Source organism: Acomys russatus, chromosome 6 (assembly GCF_903995435.1).
Source record: "Acomys russatus chromosome 6, mAcoRus1.1, whole genome shotgun sequence".
In the NCBI taxonomy this organism is placed as follows: Eukaryota; Metazoa; Chordata; class Mammalia; order Rodentia; family Muridae; genus Acomys; species Acomys russatus.
Genome location: NC_067142.1, coordinates 1,229,087 through 1,250,864, shown reverse-complemented (window position 1 = coordinate 1,250,864; position 21,778 = coordinate 1,229,087). Strand labels below are relative to the sequence as shown.

The 21,778-nt window shown below is 36.0% G+C and overlaps 1 pseudogene; it reads right to left on the bottom strand.

Moving 5' to 3' along the window:
* Nucleotides 1–1,983: 1,983 nt before the first annotated feature.
* On the bottom strand, nt 1,984–3,008 carry LOC127190897 (grpE protein homolog 2, mitochondrial-like; annotated as a pseudogene).
* Nucleotides 3,009–21,778: the final 18,770 nt, after the last annotated feature.

Here is a 21,778-nt window from a genome sequence, read left to right as displayed (position 1 = left end):
AATACCACACCTTAGACAATTAGCCAGTGTGGCCCTCGAAGTGCACTTGGTGCAGCTTACTAAGGCTCCCTGAACCCCAAGCCAATCATGACAAGATGACCCAGATCATGTTCCAGACCATCAGCACTCAGTCACCAAGGCTGTGCTGCCTGTACAACTCTGATGGTATCATCTGCATCATGATGGACTCTGGAGATGAGGTCACCCACACTGTGCCCATGTTCAGGGACTATGTTTCCCCTATACCCTCCTGACTCTGGATCCAACTGGACAAGACCTTACAGATGACTCGTGAACCTCCTAAGCAAGTGTGGCTACAGCCTCACTATAGCCGAGTGGGAAATCAATCGTAACATTAAGGAGAAGATGTGCTATGTTGTCCCGGACTTCCAGTAAGATATGCATGCTTCTCCCTGGAGAAGAGCTACCTGGTGGCCAGGTCATCACTACTGGAAACTACCAATTCTGCTGCCCCTAGGTGCTCTCCCAGCCTTCCTTTCTAGGTGTGGAATACTATGGCATTCATGAACTTACCTTCAATTCCATCAAGTGCGATAGACCTCTATGCTAGCACTGGGCTGTCTGGTGGTACTTCCACATGCCCAGGTGACTAACAGTATAAAGATCACTGCTCTGGTTCCCAGTACCATGAAGATCAACCAGAGTCCAAGTACTTTGTGTGGATGGGAAGCTGCATTTTGGCTTTGCTGTCCACCTTCCAGCAGATACAGCTCAGCAAGGAGGAAAACAAAGAATAGGGCCCCTATGCCATTTATTGCCAAAATGATTCTAGATGGACAGTGAGTGAGCTGCGTTACACCCTTTCTTGATAAAGCATGTACAGAAAAAGGAAAAAAAGACAACTTTGTTCTTTATGTCAGTTATAAATGTAATTTTCTTTTGGGTGCTTTTGACTCAGGATTTAAAAAACTGTAATGGTGAAGCTGACAGCAGCTGCTTGGGGTAAGCCTTCCTGAACTTTTAAGATGTGTCTGAGGACTTTGATTGTATTGGTGCTATAAGAAATTCCTTGTCTTCTCCAAAGCAACTCCACATCCTGATCCAGAAAGGAGGGTGGCCCAGTTCATTCCAAGTCCACACAAGGGAGGTAACAGCTTTAGTTTTGTATAAATTATATGTTGCAAAAAAAAAAAAAACAAAAAAACAAAAAAAAAAACAAAAGAAAAACCATCCACCTTAACACTCTGTTTCAGCCATCATGCCTGGCATTCTATGTCTGTCTCTCGAACTTGAGATGTATGGAGGCTTTGGTCTCCCTGGGAGTGTATTGTGTTGTAGAGGAAGCCAGGGCTTGCCTGTTCACAGACTTGAGACCAGTTTAAAACTTATACCCCTTACCAACAACAAAAAAGAAAGACTGGCTTGACCCTTTACCCCTTCCGAACCGGGACCAGAAAGGGTCGGCCATGAAACGATGCAAGTGTGATCCCTAGGAGGGAATACAAGCACAATAAAAAGACTAAATGAAAAGTAAAATTAAAAAAAAAAAAAAAAAAAGAGCCTCGAAAACCCTCTCTGTATATATGTCAATCCAAATTACCTAAATTTATACAAGGGTAAAGCATTGTTACCAAAGTAGCTAAATGTCAAACCAATCCTTACCATCTCTTTTCCCCATAAAATACAAGATACAAGGTGCTGTATTAATTCTAGTAAATAGATAAAATAGTTAAGAAAATTTTGGATTCAGTCATCAGAGTACCAATTTAAATGATTTTTATAAACATTTTGATGAAGGCCATAGGACACTCATCACATTGTTAAAAAGCCTAGTGGCAAGACTCCTGATGAGACCAAAACACGTCACTTAAACCCAATAAGACGCTGTTCAGATAAAGCCAATATGACTAAATCCAAAGTAGAGCACATGAAGGACCTCAAGTATAATACAAACCAGCGTAATAAATAAAGGAGACATAGGCGCCTGCGTTCTGGAAGAGTAATTAGTTCCTGGAGACCTGTTCATAGCCTTCTCTGAGACTCCATTGTACTTCCACTTGCGTAAGTCTAATGATGAGGCCATGAAGTTTGTAGCCATCCTGACGAACTAATGCCACGGTGCCAGGCTGCACCCCAACAACTGCTGGCATGTGACAGATGAGTTCATGGTCATGAGGGTTGTATTTGTCACCAGTGCGTGCCATCTTCTCTAGGCCATGCTTGCCTAACACGCTTTTTACCTACGCTTCTAAAAGGGACAGCCCTTGGAAGACTTTTTCCAGAGTAAGCTTGTGGTCCTCGGGCTCGGCTCCTTCTGAGAAGCACTCGGCAGTCTTCTCCAAAATGTCTGCCACCTCCACCAAGTCCTTACAGAAGTTCTGGATTCCAAATATCTTGGCGTCTTCTACACATCTCTGGGTTCGTCTCCTTATGTTTTCACAATCAGCAATAGCTCTCTGGTATCTCAGCTGCTTTCTGACACGGTCCTCGAGGCCAGGAGGCGCTGCAGCAGCTGCACCGCCCACAACAACCGCTCTGCCACGTTCCATACAGAGAGTTCACACTACGCACACGCACTCTATAGTCAGTCTTGAAACAAACCAAAAGCAATGGAATAAAATTGAATTAACCCATTGTTCTTTATCATATAATCTTAAAGTTGGACTGAAACAGCAACAGAAATAACAAAATGTCTACACACTCATAAAAACTGAACAAGTCTCTGTATATGAAAGCTTCAGAAAAAATAAGCAAACCTATCCAGAGGAGTACACGGTAGTAAATAACCATGTTTAATGTCTTGGAGAGATCAGGGATACAAGACGCACACCTAAATATAATAAAGGTTATAAGCAAAAAGCAGATATCTAACATCAGATTAAATAGAGAGAAACTCTAAGAAATTCTACTAAAATTATGGACTACACAAGGCTGCCTATTCTTTCCACACCTGAGTATGTGAATTTCTAGGTAACACAAGTAAAGGAGATCAAGGGGATCCATACCAAAAAGGAAGATGTTAAAATATCTCTATTTGCATATGACATGATAGTGTACATAGTGAGCCCCAAAATTCCATCAGAGAATTCCTACAGCTGATAAACACTTTCAACAAAGTGGCAAGATACATTATTAATTTAAAAAATTAGTAGCCCTCATTACATATAACAAATGGACTGAGAAAGGAAATAGGCAAGCTACATCCTTCACAATAGGTACAAATAATATAAAGTATCTTGTTGTAACTCTAACCAAGCAAATGAAACATTCGTATGAAAAAAATTTAAATATCTGAAGAAAGAAGTTGAAGATGATATTAGAAGATGAAAACATATCCCAAGATCATTAATTGGGAGGAGCAACATAGTAAAAATGGCCATCTTACCAAAAGCAAGCTACAAATTCAATGCAATCCCTATCAAAATATAAACAAGTCTTTACAGAATTTGAAAGATCAATTCTCAACTTCATAGGGAAAAACAAAAGCAAAACCAAATTCCTGTAAAATAAAAGATCTCCTCAATGAATCAACATCCCTGATCTCAAGTTGTACTCTAGAGCAAAAGTAATAAAATGGCATGGTAATGGCATAGAATTAGGCTGATTGATCAACAGAATTGAATTAAAGACCCAGAAATAAATCCATATACATACAGACACTTGATTTTTGACAAAAAAAGCCAAATTTATACAATGGAAAAATGATAGTACCTTCAACAAATGGTCCTAATCTAACTGGTTGTACACATACTTAAAAATGCAAATATATCCATATTTATCACCCTGCGTAAAACTGAAGTCCAACTATATAAAAAACATCCACACAATACCAGAGAAACTAAATCTATTAGAAGAAATATTATGGAAGAGCCTTGAAGTTTTTAGCACTATAGACCACTTTCTGATCAGAATACCAACAGGTCTGGCTTTAAAATAAAAAATTAATAAATGAGACCTCATGAAACTTAAAATCTTCTGTAAGGCAAAGGACACTATCAACAGAACAAAGCAACAGTCTCCATACTGGAAGCTGATCATCACCAACCCTACATCAGTAAAAATGATAATAAAAAAGAAGAAGAAGAACTCCAGATATTAAACACCAAGCCAAATAAACTAAAAATTGCATAAGACCTAATCAGAAAATTCTCAACAAAGGAAAATCAAATGGCGGAGAAACACCTAAAGAAATGCTCAGTGTCCTTATTTATCAGGGAAATGCATATCAAATCAACTCTGGCATTCCCTCTTCTACCTTCCAGAATGGCTATGACCAAAAATCCAAGTGAAAGTAAAGGTGGGAGATGTGGAGAGTGGAATGCTCCTCCATTTCTGGTGGTACTACAAACTTCTACAACCACTTTGGAAATCAATCTGGCACTTTTTTCAGAAAATTAGGAATAGTGCTACCCTCAAGATCCAGTCATACCAGTTCAGGGCATATACCCAAAAGATGCTCTACCATGCAATGAGGACATTTGCACAACTACATTCATATCAGTTTTGTTTTTTTGTTTGTAATAGACAGAATCTGGAAACAACCTAGATGTCCCTCATTCGAAGAATAGTTAAAGAAAATGTGTTATATTTACACATTGGTATACTACTCAGCTATTAAAAACAAGGAAGTCATGAAATTTATAGGCAATTGGATGGAACAGGAGACAATCATCTTGAGTGAAGTAACCCAGACCCAAAAAGACAGACATGGTATATACTCATTTATAGGTGGATATTAGCCCTCTGAGATAATCCACCAACAAGGGATCAGGATGGATGCAGGAAATAGCTGCTTGACTCTGGGTGAAATATTGAGAGTACTAAGGAAGAATGAGTGAATGGAAGGACCCAGAGGTTTCAGGAGCCCACAAGAAAACTATCAAGGCTTGTGTATCTTGACCTAGTGGTCCTGCACAAACTGTTGCACCAACCAAGGGCAATGTATGCAGTAATTCTAGACCCTTTGTTCAGATAGAGCCAATGGAAACCTCAGTCTCCACAGTTTTAGGGAGAACAGGGACTGCCTCTGCCATGAATACTTCAGCTCCTGATTTGGTCACTTTCCCTTGGTAGGGAAGCCACGTTGACACAGATTAATGGGAAGCAGGCTATCTGGATGAGACTTTATAGTCTAAGGTCTTATGGTTAGGAAGTCGATCCCTTTCCTACATATGTCTAGGGGAGGGGAACAGGGAAGAAGTAGGGAAGGTCAAAATGGGAAGATACAAACCAAGGGACAACAATTGAGATGTAATCTGAATAAATTAAAATAAGTTAAATTTAAAAAATAAAATAAGACATAAAAAGAAAAAGAAATTCTCAACATCATTAGTCATCAGAGAAATGTAAATCAAAATGATTCAGAAATTTTCTTCTTACACTTCCCAGAGTGGCTAAGATAAAAAACTCCAGCGAGCTCACATGATGGAGAGGATAAGGAGAAAGGGGAACTATTCCATTGTTGGCGAGAATGCAATCTTGTACAACCAGAATGAGAATAAATCTGGCACTTTCTTAGAAAATTTGTATGAGAGGTTTCAAGAAATAAGGAGGCTACTGGTGCTTCTCCCCTGATGCTCCAGATTGTTGTTGATGCAATGCAAAGAGAAGAAATAGAAGATGCCTTAAAATGAGGATTGAAATTGCCCCAAGGACCTTAGACAGCAGGAACTAGCTAAGAAATCTACAGCCCTTCTCTCCACTAACCTTCTTTCTTTCTTCTCTGGTGTTGGGATGTTGGAAGGGATTGGGGTAGAGAGAAAGAGATTTAAAGAAGCTTAAAAAAAAAGTTGTTTAAAAGTATGTTAACAGAACAGTACTAAACTTCATATGAAAAAAAATCCCAGGATAGCTAAAACAATCCTATAATAATAAAAGAATGTCTGGAGGTGTCATCATCACCAATTTTAAGCTGTACTATACAACAATACTAATAAAAACCACATTGTATTAGGTCAAAACAGTTTGCGTCAGAGACATAAGGACAAGTTGTAGGGGCTTTGCTTGACAAAGCTGCACTGACCTCCGACTGTCCAGCATGATCTCTTGACATCCAGAACAGCTGTTGAGGCTTTGCTTGGCAAAATTCCAAAGGTCTCTGACTGATCACAGCAGTTCTTAAATATTATGAATGATCCAGTTGTAATTCTGCCTAAAAACTACTTTGAAAACTAATTTTCTCCTAAATCTGTCATCTCTCTTTCTAAACGTTAATGAAATTTTCACAGGAAAACTTTTTACCTCAGAGAACATTAAAAAAAACCAGGCCAAACATTTGAGACACAAAGAGAGAATTTTGACGTGACTGTGAGCAATCAAGCAAAAACTGGTTGACTCTAAGTTAGGACCTTGACATAAAAGTACCTGGCTAGAAACTGTTAGTTGTAAGAAAAGTTTCTTCAGAATTTTCTATTAGAGCAATAAAATGTGGGCTTGGAATGTCATGCTCTACAGATATTTTATAATAGAGGACCACTTGGCAGATAGACTAAGCTTGGATAAAGATGGATAGTACATCTGTTTGTTTGGGACTGTAAGTAAGTCAAGTTTTATCTTTGTTAGAAAAAATTTAGTTTAAGCTATGTTGCTATGACAAACATATTGACTTTAGTCTGGGGAAATTAATGATTAAACTTCTCCAAGTATTGTTTATGAAATAATATTCATGTATTGCTTACCATTGCTTGGAAATTGATTAATTTTTGCTGTTTGCTTTGTTGTAGATGATAGAGAATTGCCTGTATTTCTTTGATAGATTGCTCTCTTGCTCTACTGATTTTTAAATGTTCTATGTATTGTAAAGGATGAGAAAATAATGATGTACTATGTAATAAATTCACTGAACTTCTCTTTAAATCAAGTACTGGGATTGGCTCAGGAAAGACAAAGCAAGCAAGCAAGCAATAGACAAGGAAATCAGAAGAAAAACAAAGTTCTCCTGGCCTACAAAACATTTAAGTTTAGACCCCATATGCCTGCCTCTAAGTTTTTATTTTTTTTTCCATTCCTCAAACTCTGCTCAACTAGTTACAATAGATACTTGTTCACCAACAGTTGGTTTCCCTTAACCAGCTATTCAGTGCCTGCTCAATTCTACCTACTGTGGAACCATGAAGATTTTTTTTCTTCTCTCCTTTTCATGTGTTCCTGGAACTGGTCTGACAAAATATTCCTATAACTTCTCTCTTGTTCAAATCTAATCTTTATCAATTTTGATGGTATCATATTTTTCATCTCCCGTGGAAATGAAGGTAATATATCTTCCTGAAATTAACTCATATCCTGGTTTCCATTGTGCAGTCAATGCATCATCATAATATACAGGCTGATTTCATTCAGCAGTTTTTTTTTTCATTATCCAATGTCTCTCCTGAGACGTCCCTTTTTCATTAGCATTTAAACACTTTAAAATTAATAAAGCACTGTGTAATATATCTTTGGGTTTCTTTATTACCCATTTATGTTTATTAAGCATATCTTTTAAAGTGTGATTATATAGTTTTATAATTGTTTGTCCTGTATTATTGTGTGATATACCTGTAAGATACTTTATGTGGTAAAATGCAAAACACTGTTTCATTTTCTAGGAACATTCACTATGGCATTGTTGGCCTTAATTTGTGCAGGTATCCCCATAGTAGCCATAACATCTAATAAATGTATAATTACAGAATCAATATTTTCAGAACCTAAAGCAGTTGCCCATTGTAATCCTGAATATGTATCTACAGTATGATAAACATACTTTAATTTTCCTAATTATGCAAAATGAAACACATATACTTACCATATTTTATTTCTTTGGGTACCTTTTGGGATACTTCTTGCAGGTAATGGAGTTGGGATATATAAAGAAAAAGGAGGACATTGCCTAATAATTACCTTAGCTTGTTCCAAAGTGATAGAAAGTTTCTTTTTAAACCTTTGCTATTACCATAATGTTTTTTTATGAAACTCTGAATCTACTAATATACTTCCTATCAATAATTGATCAATTTCATCATTAAATTGTGCTAGAAGGCCTAGTAGACCAGTATTATATCTTATATGTGTTGTATATAATGTATGATTTCTATTTCTGATCAAATATTGTAATTGAATAAATAGTTGAAGTTAAATCAGAATCATTCTGAATTGGAAGAGCAATTTCTATATGCAAAATAAATTTTCAGCATACTAAAAGTTAGTTTTATTTTAAGACATTACTGAAAATATGATGACACCACCAAATTGCATATAATTCTGATATTTTAACCATAAAGACTCTCAACGACCTGCCTCTACTAATTACTGGCATCAGAGAGAAATGTAGAAACATGAGAAATTGGAATCCTTTTTACTATATGAGGGAAAACCCAATTATTTTTATGAATTGAAGTCACTTTTCTTTTGGGTTCTGATGTTATTACTTCCAAAAGAATAACAGTAGATTCTCTACTCATTGTCTGCTCATAATGAGGTAAAATCAGCATCAGTAAATGCACCACAATTTCTGCTGGATTTATAATGAAGTCTTGTTTTTCCTTTCAGAAGCAATTGAGAAATGTTCTACATAGGTCTTTAAGTTTTTATTCTGTTCGTGTTCTGAGAATATCCATTCTAAGAAACTATCTTCACTCTGCATAAGAATTACTGTGGAAGAATGAGTACAAACCAAAATAATGAAAGTACAATCTAGCTTTAGATCGAAACAATCCACATGTGCATACTTCTCATGCTTAGCTAATAATTTCCTTGGACTATTTAAGACCTTATCACCTTGTAACTTTTGAAATAAATTACTCAGATCTTGAGTAGGTAACCCAATTTTGAGCTATAGCCACTTAATATCTCCCAACAATTAAAAAAAAATTCAGAGTTTTGTAATTGATCTCTCCTGATTTGTACTTTTTGTGGTCTTATTTTTTACATGCCTATTTTGTAGCCTAGGTAATTAATAGAATCTATGCTTTGTAATTATTCAGGAGCAATTTGTCATCCACCACAAGGCAAAGTTTTATATATTTCATAAAAAATATTTTCTAATGTATGTGTATCTAAGTCAGTCAATAAAATGTCATCCATACACTGGTAGACAATGGTAAATTGTGGATTGAGGAATTTTCTTATGAGTTATCTCCAATAGCTGTTGCAAAATATACTGGCACAAAGGTAGGTTGTTTAACATACCTTGTCATAAAACTTTCCAATGATATCTCTTTATTGGACAGCTTCTATTAAAGGTAGGTACTGAGAACACAAACCTCTCTATCATTTTCATGTAAAGGAATTGAGAAAAAGCAATTTTTCAAATCAATAAATATAATATGCCATTCATTAGGTAACAAAGAAGGGAATGGGATTCTAGATTGTACAGATATAATTGGCTGAATAATTTTATTGATTGCTCTGAGATCTGTGAGCATCCTCCATTTGACAGATTTCTTTTTAAAGACAAATATAGGAGTATTCCATGGGCTGGTAGATTTTTAAATATGTTGAGCATCTATGTACTGCTATACCCACTGTTCTAGGATATGTGATTTTTCTTTTATCATAGGCCATTGATCTACCAATACATGTTGTCAATTAGCCATTTAAAATATAAGGGAGTTGGTACCTTTGAAAGACCTACACCTGTCATTTCCTGATCATAGTATACCTGACAGTCTGCGACTTTGCAAAAGTACATTTTAATATTTTTCTCAGAAGCATTTTTTATTTTATAGGTTGTTTCTCAGATTGGAGGATAGTTAATCTGTGTTTTCCATTGCAATAACAAATTAGATCCCCATAAATTCATTGATATTTTGTACACATATGTCTTTAATTTTCTTATTTGTCCTTCTGGCCCATCTTGAACTTTGTTCTATCTGAGATCCATTCCAATTCCTAGAAGCTGGATATTTATTTCCTGAATAGGTCAATCTGTAAGCCAAGGTTTTGGTGGAAATACTGTTATATCTGCTTCCATTTCTACTAATCCGTCAATTTCAATGCCATTTATTTTTATTTTTTAGCTTAGGTCTCTGAGCATTTAGAGCAGTTTGCTAATATATATGTTCTGTGGCCTTTCTTGAATTTTTCTTTTTTCTATTGAAGTTGTTCTTTCCTTGACTATATCCAGAGTGCTGTTTTTAACAACAGGCACTAAATACTTTAATAGAACTGTGGATGTGCTTCTACTGTGCTAATTCAATCATTCACTGTCAGTATAGGAGAAACTTTTTCAAAGATTTTGAGGCCTGTGTGAGGCACCGTTGGGCACTTCATGAAGGTAGAGGGTTAACTTGCCTCTCTCAAGTTGATCTGCACTCATTAGGCCAATATCTACACTTGCTGTATCTTCTGCCTACTCCAGGAGGATGGGCTTTCTTTCTGGATTATCTCTAGAAAAAACTTTGATTCTAGGAAAGCTTTGCCTATGATCTTTTTTTTCAAATGATCTAGCTTACCACAATTAAAACATCTTCTGTTTTGATCTTCTCTAAGTCTCTTAGAAATTACTTATCTTATCCAATTGGCATCATAAACAAGAGAGCCAATGTCTAATCCATTTCTCTACTGGAGCTGTTGTTGCCTTTAAAGGTCTAATTACTCTTTTGCTTAAAGAATTATTATTTTTAAAAGCCAAAGTTTTAATTAATACTTTTTCACTCATCAAATCTGATGTTACTCTATTTATAGCATTAGTCAATCTTCACAAAATTTCAGTAAAATATTTTGTGCCTTGTATAATTTTTGTAAAAAAAAAAATCAGATTTCTCTCCTGATTCTTCAACTTTATCCCTAGCACTTAAAGTTGCTTTATCCAATAGTTCCAAGGTATGATTAGTAAATTCCAACTGCCTTTGTTAATCAGTATATTGACCTTCACCTCGCAGCTGATCCTGGGAAAAAATAAGACCTCTGACCTGATTTCATTCTTCTTTTGACTTTGATTTATCTTTCAACCATGATTGTCATTTTAATTGATAACCAGGTTTCAATATTGGTATGGTAAACTCCCTCCAGTCTTGGGGGATAATCCTGTTTTGAGTTTACTATTAATTTAATATCTGCTTAGCACAGGATGAATGCGTACCATAGGGGATAATTGTTTCCTTAAATTGCCTTAAATCTAATATATCTGTAACATGACCTTTAAATGTTTTATAAACGTGGGGGTACCATTCATGCCCTAGTATGTCTTGTATAGTAACTGTATATACCAGAGCCAATCTTAGACCACCCCTTCCAGTTTCATTATACTGTTGTGATGTAGGCTTTTATCTAAATTCCTATGTCTCTATCAACTATTTTTCTTGGATATTTTTAAGATTTGTCTAAATTCCTCTGTGTCTGAGCATTTTCCTTAATCTCATTTATAAGTCTCTCTGATTTTCCTCCTAAGGCTTGTATACACTTTTCATATTTTTCTTTTTCCTATATATCTATGTTTTTTCCTTAGACAGGGTACAGACAGACAGTATGACTAATAATAATAAAGCATGTAACAGAATGATAATAATCATAATAATTGGCATTGAGATGATTGCATTTAAGTTATTTAGCTGTTCATTTACTGTCCTATTTTTAGGTCATATGGAGTAGCACTAAATATTGTTTTAAAGTTTTCTGTTAAGTTCCAACTACTTGCCATCCATAATCCTCTCCTTGAAGAATTTCCAGATGATGCACCAAATCTGATGGCTTTTCACTATGTCCTGAGCTAGATGATGTCTGTGGATTCTTGCCACTCCTTGGAGAAACAAAATATATTTACTGAAAATCCCAGGTCAGTCTATTTTAACAATAAGGACTCAGGAGTCTGCTGCTGTTGTGAAAAACCTCCGAGCTCAGAGAGGCAAAGAAAACATCCAGCTGATCTTCCTATTCAGCTCATGTCATGAAGGAAAAGCCCTAAAAGGCTCACTATCTCAGTAGACAGCCTAGGAAGAGAAGGTCAAATAAACAAGGTCAAAGCCTTGCTAGCTTAAGGCCCAGAAAGCCATAGGCCAAGGAGCTGATTAGCTCTAGCGCTAGAGAACTATGCTAAAATCTCACGCTAAAGAGCTAAAGTGCCAAAGACCAAAAGCAGCAAAAATCCCTTCAACTTCTACAAGCTATCTTAAATACCCTTCAACTCAAAGCCCCTTATACTCTGTAATCTATGTTAGCTGGTTTCTTGCTCTGTCTCTTAACCTAGGGTCAACTTTATTAAATCCTGTGTCTAGAGATTTTTTTTTATTAAAGGTATGTATAAGGCTGGCTGAACCACACATTAATCCCCTGTTTACAATAATCAAAAACTTTTGGAGTAAGGTGTGTGAGGGCACAACTCCAAGAAACAAGTATTTAATGTTCAGTATCTGGGATCAAAGACAAATTTTGTACAGTCTACAATCTCAGGGGTCAAAATGCAATCAAAGATCTCATAACACTGAGAAGGTTATGTTTGACCAATGATGCTATAGTGGATGTAAATATGTTTTTGTTTGGATTCCAAGTGTGGGATGTGACACAGTGTTGTTTGAGGGTGTGTGGTGTTTGTCCACTGGCAACAGACAGTTAAGAGGACATGGGCTTGTCCACTAGAAGAAGAAATGCATCTTGTGGGGGCGTGGTCTTTGCCAACTGATAAACTCCTTGGTACAGATTCTGATAGGATATAAATGCACACAGACACACACATGCACACACACACACACACACACACACACACACACGCATATATATATATATGAGCACAAAACAAGAGTCTTGGCTTTATGGTCTTGGAATCATTTCCTATTGTTGGCTGTTTATTGCTCCATTTCAAGATGCTCCAAGAGAGAAAAGCTTCAGGGAACACTTTAAGGTTCTGGGTGCTGTTCCAGATTCCAGCTCCTGCAGTTGCAATCATCTCATCTCTATTGCTGGTTTACTGTTTACTGTGTCTTCTGAAATCCTGATTGCTTCAAGGAATGATTTGAAAATGTCATCATTTCATGTTTCTTTTTTTTTTAACACATTTTTATTGAAAGATAAAATAATTTATATTACGTCTCATTTTCTATCCCATCCCATACATCCTCCCATTCCTCCCTTCCTCCCACTTTCACCCCAATCCCCCTTCCCTATGACTGTGACCAAGGGGGACCTCCTCCCCCTGAATATGGTGCTAGGGTATCAAGTCTCTTCTTGGTAGTCCGCTATCCTTCCTCCGAGTGCCATTGGGCCTCCCCAACAAAGGGACATGGCCAAATATGGGGCACCAGAGATCCTGTGACAGTCAGTCCCCAGTCTCCACTTAACTGTGGAGAATGTTCTGTCCCTTGGTTAGATCTGGGTAGGGGTTTGATGATGGTTGCATGTTTTGTCCTTGGTTGGTGCCTTTGATCAAGCAGAACCCCTGGGCTCAGATCCACCCATCATAATGTTCCTCTTGTAGGTTTCTAGGACCCTCTGGATCCACCTATTTCCCTATCCCTTATATTTTTCTCACCTAGAGAATATACCCAGAAGATTCTCTAGCACACAACAAAAAAATTTGTTCAACCATATTCATAGTAGCCTTATTCATAATAGCCAGAACATGGAAACAGCCTAAGTGTCCATCAGTAGAAGAATGGATAAAGAAACTGTGGTACATATACACTATGGAATACTACTCAGCTATTAAAAATAAGGAATTCCCGAAATTTGTGGATAAATGGATTGAACTAGAAATGATCATAATGAGTGAGCTAACCCAGAAGCAGAAAGACTCAAATAGTATATACTCACTTACAACTGGACACTAGCCCAAGGGGCAGGTCCCATGAAAATATGCACCTACCAGGAAAGTGGGATAGAGGTGAGAACATCCTGTTTCAATTAACCACTCTTATCTCCTATCTTGGCTAAGTGTTATGGAAAGGAAATACAAGCATTAAAGACTGCTCAAAAAATAGGTTTGAAAAAGTTTAAAGCTTACAGTTGGTGCCAATATGTGGCTTGGGAATAATGGGTAACTTGTCTTCTAATGCTATAAAGGAAACTACAGGTTTTTGAGATATAAAGCTACTGCTTCAGAGTGTCACAAAAGTGGCACCCTGTGATAGAGAGTCCTTTCCTGCCTTGTACCCAGTGGTTATCAAGGGGGAGAAAGGAAAGCATGAAAATAGAACAACAAAATATAACAATGGGAATAAATTATTTTAAACATCAATTGCTTGATGAAGGGGATTATGCTGATTTATGAAAACAAACTTGATCTGAAGATGTATTAATTGTGCAGCAGCCTTAAGAGTTTGGGACATGGTTGAGGAATCTGGTAAAACAACCACCCCATTAACTAACACAATTCAAGGCCCTGAAAAAGCCTCCACAGAATTCTTTTTTTTTTAAATTAATTTATGTGGATTACATGTCAATTGTTTACCCCTCACTTTTATCCTCCCATTCCTCCCTACCCCCTATTTTCATCCAAATTGCCTTCCATATATCTATGACCAAAGAGGACCTCCTCCCTCACTATATAGTCACAGGCCATCAATTCTCATCTTGGTAGCCTGCTGATTTCTTGTCTGAGTGCCACCAGGCCTCCACACCAAGGGAAAGTGGTCAAATATAAGTCTCTGGAGTTCATGTCAGAGTCAGTCTCTGCTCTCCACACAACTGTGGAGCACATTCTATCCTTGGCTAGATCTGAGCAGGGGTTCAATGTTTTGTCCTTGACTGGTGCAGTAGCCAGAGCAGACCCCACTGGGTCCATATCAGCCCATCATGTTGTTCTTCTTGTAGGTTTCTAGAAATTTCTGGATCCTTCTCTTCTCCCATTCTCCCATACTTCTCTCAATTTGGCACTAATCTGAAAGGTTACCTCAAAACCCAGCTATTCCACTCCTTGCAATCTACCCAGAAGATGCTCCACCAAACAAGGACATATGCTCAATCATGTTCATAGTAGCCTTATTCATAATAGCCAGAGCACAGAAACAATGTAAATCTCCCTCAGTCAATGAATCGATAAAGAAACTGGGGTACATTTACACTATGGAATACTACTCAGCTATTAAAAACAAGGAAATCCCAAAATTTGTGAACAAATGGATGGAACTAGTATTCCTTTACTTTCTTTGTTACTTATATCAGTGCCTATAATAGCAATTGACTTAAAAGATTGATTTTTTTCACAATACCCTTTCATTAGCAGGGTGGGGAAAAGTTTGCTTTCTCAGTACATACTATGACCAATACCAGTTATGAAATACCATTGGAAGGTACTTGCACAGGAAATGTTAAATACTCTAATTTCATATCAATACTTTCTGCATCAACTCTTAGAAATAATTCAAAGGGAATTTCCTCATCTATTATTTTCCATTATATGGATCATATTTTTTTTGCTAATTCTTATGCATATATTCTAGAGAAAATAATTAAGGAAAGGCAAAAAATTGTAATATGCTAGGTGTTGTAGATTGCTCCAGAAAAAATACAAAGCGGAGATTCAATTATCTATTTGAGCTATAAAGTAACTCAACAAAATAATTTTACTGAAAAAGGTATAGATCCATAGAGACCAGTTGCAAACCCTTAATGATCTTCAAATTTTAATGGGAGATATCAACTGGCATGAGACCTACAATTGGATTAAATAATTTTGCATTAAGTAATCTGTTTCAAACATTACAAGGAGATTTGTATTTAAACAGTTCAAGGTGTCTAGTATCTGATGTAGAAAAAGAGTTAATTCTTGTAGAATAAAGACTACAAGATGTGTTTGTGGATAGAATTGATCCTAAACTTGATTGCTTTTTGGTTAATTTTGCCTTCAAATCACTCTCCTACTTGGTCCCTTATGCCAAGGGAAGATAATATAATGGAGTGGATTTTTTTTTTAGCACATAAACACAGTAAAAATTGAAGACATATATAGAAAAAATTCTGAATTAATTATAAAAGGTAGAATAAGAAAGCATCATTACCTGGCTTACATTATGGTACCTCTTAATAATGCTGAGATTGTGTCATTGTGGGTAATAATTGAGGATTGTAAAAGAGCTTGCAATAATTTCTTTGGAGAAATTAATAAAAATACCAAAAAGGAATTGTACCTCACTTATAAAAATAATAAATTGGATTCTTCCGCATATTGTAAAAAGAACACCAAATTCAGAGGCATGAACATTCTATACAAATGGAAACAGTGTGGGAATGACAAGTTTTACTTGAGAGAAAATAAGAAGGCTGATCAAACAACATTATTCCTCAGCTCAAAAATCAGAATTGTTTGCAACCCTGACTGTTCTAAATTTTTTAATATACTTACTGCCTCTCAATATGCACAAAAAGTTGTTTTGCATATAGAAACTGCCTCATTTACTCCTGATAATTCATAATTGATACTATCAGAAGTAGAAACTATCCATTATATATTACTCATGTTCAATTTCATACAGGCTTCCCAGGTCCATTGGCAGAAGGAAATGAAGAAATTCAGCAATAACTAATAGGAAACGTGTTAGAAGCTCAAATATTCTAAAAAGTACCATGTTAACAGTAAAGGTTTACAGAAAAGATTCTCTATCACTTGTCAACAAGCCAAAGAATTAGTTTTAAAATATCATACAGGTTCTTTGTATAATCAAATCCCATTGGCTGCTGTAAGTAACCCCGGAGGTACCAAAGGAAATGAAATCTGGCAGGTAAATGTGGGTTGATTGATTTAGAGATATTGGAAAACAAAGATATGCACATTATACCATTGATACATACTCTGGTTTTTCAATGGGCAACTCCTTTACATTGTGAAAAGGCCATTCGTGGAAATTATGGAAATTATAGGGATATTTGCACAAATTAATACTGATAATGCTCCTGTACATGTCAATAAGATGAGGAATTTTTGTATATTATAATTTAAATCACAATCCTTGTATATTACATAATACTACAGGACAAACAGTTGTACAAAAAGCTAATCGTACCTAAAAAGACATGCTTAATAAAGAAAAAATGGGGATAAAGATCATCAGTGACAGATTAAATAATGCTTTGTTGACTCTCAGTTTTCTTAATGTTTATGAAAAAAGGAACAGCCACTGCTGAGAGAAATTGGGTTATAGAAAAACTGAGAATAAGGACAGCCAATGTACTATAAGAATCTGTTAATAATGGATGGTAACATGCAATAGTTTTGATATGGAGACATGGAATGTAAAATATGTCATAAACAAAAGTTTTAAAGATTATATCTGACAAAAGAAGACCTCCTACTACGTGAAACATGATTGTCTTTACACTGCAAGGGAATCTTATGTGCTACATAGTCCTCATGACATGACATTCTTTCACTCAGCATCCATACTAAAGCTCAAACAGACTTATAAAGTTCATGCCTTATAGCTGCTCAAAAATAAGACAGAAATTTGTTTTTAGCTGGTTCCTGCATTTTATAAATTTTCTCTATATACCTGTAGAAATACACATATTATAATACTTTTAAAATTTGGTTTAATATCAGAGCAAAGAACCAGATAATCCCAAAGACAAAGCAAATATCCCAGGTGGTTTAACCTCTGGGACTGTTTCAACTGATGTTTCAACAAGAATTTGTATCTATATCAACTTCAAAAGAGCTATCAAAAAGGATTGATCCCACAGAGACTGGGCAGAAATGTTACAGCTAGATTTTCCAGCACTTAGCCAGTATCCTAATTTTTTAAGTGTCGCCAAAAGATGTTTTTACTCCAAAAACAAAAGAATAATTTTATGAACAAGATGGCCCCATTCCAAATAGGTGAGCTGGGTGTTTTTCGTGAGTTACCAATGTTTGTTGCTCTCTTGGGGGTATGGCTGTATGTTAGTAAAGATCAGCTTTGGGTATTTCGTTCTTTCTCCACTCTATCCTTATTTCTTTGTTATATTTCTATTCTATGTAGTATTAGGGAAAAGCAGGGGATGTAGGAATGATAAAGGGGAAAAATAGATTATTGAATCAACTACCCTCAAATATTTTCATTGGTATTGTATATTGATAGAAATTTAAGATTATTTAGTTCAACTTTTGTGTAACGTATTAAACATATTCAACTCATTTCAAAATTTGATATAAAATTATAATCTTCCAAAAGTTGACTATTGTAAATGTTCAGGATAGTTGGAGATGCAAGTTAGTAGTTAATAACATATAAATCTTCCTTGAAATCTTCTTAGATACCTTTTTAGTTAAGTACAGAAATAGACTTGATTCAGTCTCTTATACATATTTTCAACGTTAAGCAGATAGCGTACACCTAGAATTAAGCAGTGTTACTTAAACATACTGAGATAGATAGATACAAAGATAAACAGATATATATGGCAGACAGACAGGTGATAATAGATAGATAGAAATATATAGATATAGATGTAGACAGATATTGTTATGCACTATAGTAAATAGATAAATGGTTCTCAAACACTTCAGAGATCTACAGAATATTTCATTTAATAATATTGCCTTTGTGACAGACTCATATACTCCTGACAGCATCTCCAATCTACTTCAATAAAGATAATGGGTATCAGAGAAACTAATGCAGCAAAATAGCCATTGGACCAAAAAGTATTCTTATTTCTACTGGTGATAGCAGGCTGACTGTCCAGACTGTGAACTAGCATAACACTGGGAAATTTAGTGTCCAACTTTGCAGAGACTAGGTGGGCCAGTCCTTAAAAATTCTTGTTTCACAGAAAAGACTGTCAGATATCTTGGGCTGATAAGCTGAAGACTGGATGCCCTAAAAGTACAGAAAATATTTTGATGACTCTCCATGCAACCAACTGTCTCTGTCATATCTATACTTTTGGAAGCTGCTTGCGTGTACCTTCTAAATGTTAGATAATATTTCCTTCTTAAATCTCTTAAGGGGTTGAAAACTAGATAGCCAAAATATTTCTATAATTAATCTTTAATTGTTTAAGAAATAAAAACATGTTTTTAGGTTGATAAACATAAGTTATGATAAGAAAGTTATTTAGGAAAACTTTGGATAATAAGATAGGACTCACTAGAATACAATAGATAGTAGAATACATTCTTTAAGATTGTCAAATGAAAATGTGCTGGACCTTATAACTGTAACTTTTCCCTGGTAATTCTCATAATTAATCTTATTTTATATAGTTTACTTTTTTTAAAAATGGGGGATATGTAGTGGACATATACATGAATTTTTTTTTAATCCAAAGTATGGGATGTGCAACAGATTACTGTGAAGGTAGGTGGTTTTTGTCCACTGGAAGCAGATTTTTGAGGGAACACATGATGCTTGTCAACTAGAAGAGGAACTCACACATGCAAGGGCATGCCCTTTTCCAACTGATAAACATCCTATTATTGACTCTGAGAGGATATATTACATACATGAACTCAGAACAAGAAGCTTTGTTTTTTGGTCTTGTCATCATTTCCTTTTGTTCGACAGTTCATTGTTATACTTAAAGATGCTCTTAAAAAGAAAGCCTCCAGAGAACACTTTAAGGTTCTGAGTTCTGGATGCTGTTCTGGGTTCCAGATGCTGCAGTTGCAGTCACCTTTGTTGAATTGCCAGGTTACTGTTTAACATGTCTGCTGAAATCCTAATTACAATTGCTTCAAGAAACTGAATCTTCTCTTTTTTTTTTCTACTAAGCTCTATTCTCTCCTATCTTGAGTAGTTTTGTTGGAAGGGATGTATAAGCATTAAAGAACCCCCCCCAAAAAAAGTAGGCTTGAAAAAGTTCAACATGTCACAGCTTACATGACACTCTCAAAAAATTCCACACCTTAAAGAATGGGAAAACATTTTCACCAATCTTTTATCAATCACAGGGCTAATAATCAATATATATATATAAAGATATCAAGAAACCAAACACCAAATTAAAATAACTAGATAGGACTCCTATTTACATAAAGAGAACACCAACTTACCCACAAAAACTTTGATCCAAAAAAATTACACTGCCTACAAGATTTACAGGGATAAAGATAGAGCAGATGTGGAGGCAATAACCAATCAATTTCTGGCCCAACCTGAGACCCACCCCATGGGAGAAAGCCAAGCCTTGACACTCACAGTGACATTCTGTTATGCTTGCAAATGGAATTCTAGCACAACTGTCTTCTGAGAGATTCCATTCAGCATAGGATTGAAATAGATATTGAGACTCACTGCTAAAGATGGGACACAGCTCAGGGAGCCTTGTGGAAGTGGTGGGGGAAGAGTAAAAGAAGCCAGAGGGAACACGAGCTTTACAAGCAGACCAACAGAGCAAACTAACCTTCACCTAGGGGTGTGGGTTGGTGGGATTTTGGAGACTAATGCACCAATCTAAGACCATGCATGAACTGGATCTAGGCCCTCTACACAAATATACCTGATGGACAACTTCATCTTCTTTGAGTCCCATAGTAAGGAAAGTGGGGTCTATTTGTGACATAGAGTCTGTTACATGAATTTTTTTGTTTGTTTATTTGGTATTTGTTTATTTTTTACCATCTTCCCCCGAAGGAACTGCCTTCCCAGGCCACCTTGGAAGTGAGTATGCTCACTACTACTTGAAGGGCTGGGGGAACATGATTGGGATGTAAAGTGAACAACTAAAAATTAATTTTAAAAAGTGACCTATAGATTTAAACAGAATTCCCAACAGAGGAATCTCTAGTGGCAGGGAAGCACTTAAAGAAATGTTAAACATCCTTAGTAATCAGGCAAATGCAAATCAAAATGACTTTGAGATTTCACCTTATACTCATAAGAATGGCTAAGATCAAAACCTCAAGGGACTGCACATGCTGGTGAGGATATAGAGCCAGGGGATCACTTCTCTGTTGCTGGCCAGTGTGCAAACTTGTACAACCATTTTGGAAACCGTTATGGTAATTTTTTGTCTTGTAGGAAGCACAAATTGTAGGTCAACGGTTTTGTGGATGGATTGTTGTTCCAATCCATCCATTGGAAATTTTTTCTTTTTACAGGAGAGAGATGAAGAGCAAGCATAAATTGAGGGAAAAAACAATAAAACTTGGCCATGCTTGAGACTCATGCCATGATAAAGAGCCTACTTTTTACACTATCAAAAATATTCAGCTATATTTGCAGACAAAGAGATAGCATAAATGTCTTCTTGGAAGCTTCACCAAGCAAGTAGTAAGAATAGGTGCAGAGACCCACAGCCAAACATTAGGGTAATCATGTGAAAGATTGGAGAAAACTCTAAATGAGCCAGATAGGTCAAGTATACCACATGAAATCCTAGAGAATCAACTATATTAAGAAAATATAGTCACACAGAGATTCAACCACCAAACAGAGGGCATGATAGAAAAGAATCTAAGCCCTCTGCACATATTTCATAGTTGTGTGACATGATCTTCATGTAGGACTCCTGCAATTTGGAGCAAGGGCTCTATCTGACTCTGTTTCCTGCCTTTGGATTCATTTCCTTTATCTGGGATGCCATGCCTAGCAACAATAGAAGATGCACCATGTCCTACTACAACTTGATATGCCAAGGTGTATTTATAACCATGGAAGGCCTTTGTTTTCGGTAGAGAAAGATGACAGGAGGATGGATACAAGGAGAGATGAGAGGAAGGGACTAGGACAACAAGAGGGAAGGGAAGTCTAAATCAGGAGTAAATTAAATTTTTAATTAATAAATTAAATTAAAAAAAGAAAATAGCCCATAATTCAAATAACTTCAATGAAAACTGATTGCATTGTTATGCAAAATACAAATGTAAAAAAATAAAAATAACTTAATTACTATGGTTTATAGAGGTGAACATGACAATTTCATGTAAGACGTGAATTCCTATTTTCTAGACCTATTTTTCTATGTAGTTCACTGAGCTATCACTTAA